The sequence below is a fragment of the Cicer arietinum genome, chromosome 5, assembly GCF_000331145.2.
Source record: "Cicer arietinum cultivar CDC Frontier isolate Library 1 chromosome 5, Cicar.CDCFrontier_v2.0, whole genome shotgun sequence".
In the NCBI taxonomy this organism is placed as follows: domain Eukaryota; kingdom Viridiplantae; phylum Streptophyta; class Magnoliopsida; order Fabales; family Fabaceae; genus Cicer; species Cicer arietinum.
This window is the reverse complement of record NC_021164.2, coordinates 6,582,302-6,587,644: the sequence shown is the minus strand read 5'-3', so window position 1 is coordinate 6,587,644 and position 5,343 is coordinate 6,582,302.

Genomic DNA, 5,343 nt, shown 5'->3' with positions numbered 1-5,343 from the left:
TTGCCATGCAAGAAGAGCTCAACCAATTCGAAAGAAGCAAAGTATGGGAACTTGTTCCTAATCCTGGAAATAAACACATCATTGGTACAAAATGGGTGTTTAAAAATAAACTTGATGAGAATGGTATAGTTGTCCACAACAAAGCAAGATTGGTTGCTCAAGGGTACAATCAAGAAGAAGGGATTGACTTTGATGAAACATTTGCCCCAATAGCAAGGTTAGAAGCAATACGTTTACTACTTGCTTATGCTTGCTCTATGAACTTTGAACTATTTCAAATGGATTTGAAGAGTGCCTTTCTCAATGGATACATTAATGAAGAAGTATATGTCAAACAACCACCTGGCTTTGAAGACTCCAAAAATCCCTCACATGTTTTCAAATTAAAAACGGCTCTCTATGGTCTAAAACAAGCTCCAAGAGCTTGGTATGATAGATTAAGCACCTTCCTATGTGAACGAGGATTTGAAAAAGGGAAAGTCGATAAGACATTATTTGTTAAAGGATATAATAGTCACACATTATTGGTCCAAATCTACGTTGATGATATAATATTCGAATCAACAAATAATGACATATGTGAATAATTCTCTTTAATAATGCAAGGAGAATTTGAAATGTCCATGATGGGAAAATTAAACTATTTTCTTGGCCTTCACATCAAGCAACTCGAGCACGACATCTTTATAAATCAAGCAAAATATTGCAAAGAATTACTCAAAAGATTTGAAATGGAAAACTGCAAGGAAAGTGCGACTCCAATGGGCTCCGGATTCTATGTTGATAAAGATGAATCAGGTATTTCAATAGACATATCAAAATATCGAGGTATGGTTGGATCTTTATTATATCTAACGGCTAGCCGGCCAGATATTATGTTTAGTGTCTGTTTGTGTGCAAGATTTCAGGCGGATCCTAAAGAATCGCATCTTGTAGCAGTAAAAAGAATTATGAAATACTTGAAAGGAACAACCAATGTAGGCCTATGATATCCAAAGGGTAGCATATGTAGTCTAGTTGGATATTCTGATTCAGATTATGCAGGATGCAAAAAGGATCGTAAAAGCACAAGCGGCACTTGCCATATCTTAGGTAATGCATTAGTATCATGGTCCTGTAAAAAGCAAGCATGTGTTGCCCTTAGTACTGCAGAAGCTGAATACATAACAGCAGAAAGTTGATGTGCACAGATTCTCTGGCTCAAACAAAATTTATATGATTATGGACTTGACCTCGGATGCATTCCTCTAAGATGTGACAACACTAGTGCAATCAATATTTCAAAGAATCCAATCATGTACTCTCGGACTAAACACATCGATATACGCCATCACTTTCTGCGAGATCACGTGCTTAAAGGAAATGTTGAAGTAATGTTTGTGGATACACACAACCAATTAGCTGGCATCTTCACAAAACCTTTACCCAAAGATTCCTTTTACAAAATACGCAGAGAGTTTGACATTTTACATGAAAACGATCTTTAAACGTGCAAGGTATAATTTGTCATCTCTCTTCAAACTCTAAAATTTACTCTTAAGTTGTTAAAGTTAATTTCTTTGATGTTTATTGGTTCTTAATATATGAATATGTGCTTTACATGATGAAATTTCTGTGAAAAAAAATTAGTTTTTAAGCAAAAATTCGAAGATGTAGTCGAATACACAACGATTGTATTCGAATACATAATTTTTCAGAAATTCTTGTATTCGAATACAACCCCTGCGTAGTCGAATACACGTTCCCAGAACAATCTGTATTCGAATACAACAGGCAGGTAGTCGAATACACCTTCGCGTTTTTGCCCAAATATAAAAGTTGTTCCACATTTTAGGGTTAATTTTACAATTGGTATTCGAATACACAGCCGTAGCCATCTTTCTCTCCTCCAAAAATATCATCAATCTTCCTTCCCACAAGTTACCCAATCAACCCACCTTGCAAACAAAATCAATTTACTCAAATCTTTCATTGAAAATCAGGTTTCTCAAATCTGTCAAAAATTTCCTCTCAAACCCATTTTTCACCAAACTTCAAAACTTCCTTTCTCAACATGGACGCACGCAAACGAGGACAAAGAACGAAGCATGCAGCAGTAGATCGCTCAAGAAAGCGCACAAAGAATCCAAACATCATAGATTTATCCTGATTTCTACACACACCGAAAGAAATCGAGCGGTTTCGCACACTATACTATGATAAGAGACTCATCATTCCAAAATATGGTACATTGAATTCTTTCTCTGCCTTTCAATTTCCTGAGTTGCTCAAAGCCCAACATGTTGAAGAATTTATTGGTTACAAAGGTCCTGTCTATCCTGATTTAGTTAGGGTTTTCTATTGTAATCTCACCCAAGATGGAAATGTGCTAGTGTCTCGAGTCAAGGGCAAAACCATTCGGTTAAACACCAAAACCATTGGGTAAATTTTGAACATTCCCTTTGAAGGTCAAATTTTTTGTCCCAACAACTTGTGTGAATGGGCTGGTATGTCTAAATATGATGCTTATGTTGCCTTATGTTGGTATGAAAAACGCACTATGGAGCAGAAGAGGACTCAGGTTGGTTCAAAATATGCGCAACAGCGGTATGGAGTTGGGAATCTTACCGTTGATTATCGCCTTCTGCACTATTTTCTCAGTTACATTTTGGTTCTGAAGGCTGGCAATTACTCCCAAATTTTCGGAGTTTGAATTACAGATCATGAACTTTATGTATGAAGGATGTCCACTAAACTGGGCATACTTTGTTAAATCTGTAATGTTTGGGTCAAAAGAAGCTATTGGGTTACCGTATGTTAAAGAAGTTTCTCGGATTTTGGAACACTTTGGGGTGGGTTTCTCTACGAAGTCATGTATACACCCACAAAGGAAAACCTGTTGGACTTGGGCGTCCTGCCTAGCATGAGGATAGTATGGAATGGGCAGCTTCAATCATATGTGCATAAAAGTGACCTTAGTCAAGCATCTGATGCCGCTCAAGAGGACATTGTTGGTCCCTCAAATGCTGCTGCCCAAGATGATGAAGACAACAAGGAAACAACGTCTGATGATGATTATATCTCCAGTCACATGATCATAAATAGACTTGACTCTTTCCAAACCTTCATGCAACCCCAATTCCAAAATCTAACCACTTCTATCGACACTCGCTTCCACAACATCAAAACTACTATTGCTCGCAACTATGACACATTATCCCAGGACATTAGTAGTTTATCTTACAAGATTGATCATCTCCACATTCCAACAAATTTTGACTAGTTCGATGCTAGGAGTTTATTTGCTATTGTTTGTTTGTGTAATATTTCGATGCTAGGATTTTAATTATTATAGTTTGGTTGTGTATCGATTAATGTTGACAATATTCAAACTCGCTTACCATTTCGGTCGTTATGATGTACTTAATTAAACATGACTTAATCCTTCATTATGTTATTCTATTTTGTTTACAATGTGTGCTACTTTTCCCTTTATTCGTGTTTACATGCTTGGAATTGTATGTTTCTATATTTTCCTTCTTTTTTATCATGTCAAAAGGGGGAGAAAATTTGGTATTGTGGTTTCTTTAAAAACCTTTGTAGGTCTTCAAACAAGTTTTCAATGTGATCACATACATTCAAGATCAACAGGGGAGTACGCATACATTAAGGGGGAGTAATGTTAAAATGATACAATCTCTCCAAAACAACAATATTTTGTCATAATCAAAAAGGGGGAGAATGTAAAATACATGTTTTTGATGAAGAAAAAGATCAATAAATATGATCAAAGCAACAAGCTCAAAAAGAAGTTCAAATATCTTCAATGATAAAGCGTTAAATCCAAACATATGAGATGTTTAATGTAAAGGTAAATGATACAACCAATACTTCAAATACATGAGAACCATTCATATTTACATATGCATATAAAGTATTTTCAAAAGTCAAAATTACATTAACAAAGTCATAAAACTAATATTTTTGACAAAGTACAAAGGTGTATTCGAATACAACATAGTGTATTCGAATACAGATGCAAGTTAGAAGCAAAAGCTACACATTTGTATTCGACTACGACCTGCTGTAGTCAAATACAAAGCAAGTCAGTAGCCAAAACCTTTGCATCTGTATTCGACTACGACTTGCTGTAGTCGAATACAAAGCAAGTCAGTAGCCAAAACCTTTGCATCTGTATTCGACTACGACTTGCTGTAGTCGAATACAAAGCAAGTCAGTAGCCAAAACCTTTGCATATGTATTCGACTACGACTTGCTGTTGTCGAATACAAGGCAAGTCTATAGCTAAAACCTTTGCATCTGTATTCGACTACGACCTGACGTAGTCGAATACAAACCAAGTCAGTGGTAAAAATCACGAATCTGTATTCGACTACATGAAGGATGTATTCGAATACAAGCTGTAAATTTTGAATAAATCTGAACGTTACAAAGAGGTGTATTCGAATACATACATGATGTATTCGAATACAACTGGAAGCAATACAATTTTTCAAATCTGAAATGGTTCTAGATCATTGTATTTGTTCATCAAACCTCTTGGATCAATGGCCACGAATCTGAAGAGATGTTTATGGAGTATAAATACACCATAACTTTAGATCAAACAACACACAATCCTTGAATCAAACCTTGAACAACTTAGAACAAAAATTCTGATTTTTTACAAATTACTTGCATTTCATTTTCATATCATTCAGAAAGGTTCTCAAAGTACTTGAAATATTATTGGATTGAAATCATTATACCTCTTTTATATCCTTATTCCAAATCATATTATATCAATTGTAAAACAAAGTAGTACTTTCTTAAAGTAGCTTAATCTAAGATAGTAGTGTGCTATCTAGAAGTATTGTTAGAAGTTTGTAGCAGAAATCCCAGGGTGGGAATTGTACATTTTCTGACAATAAGTGGATTAATCTCTTGTGGTGTGCAAGATGACTGGATCTACCCTTGGTCATAAGGGGAACCAGGATAATTCTATCGTGTTCTTTATTTTTCTGTCATTTATATTTTTACATACATCAATCCTAAACAGAAAAATAATCCACTAAGTCTCTAAAAACCAGAAAATCTCCTAACACCTAATTCACCCCCACTCCCCTTTTAGGCGTACCTCTGTACTTACAATGTCAATGTCTATTCTTGTTTCTTTGACATGACTTGTTCCTTCATGATGAGTTTGTAGTGTGTCCCATACTTCTTTAGCAATTGTGCATTCATCAACTCTTTCGTTTTTTTCCTTGCTCAAAGCACACGATAAGAATAATTGAACTTTAGAATTTAAGAGTATCTTAGTTTTATCTTCAGTTGTCCAGACCGCTTCTTTATTTTCAGCAGAGG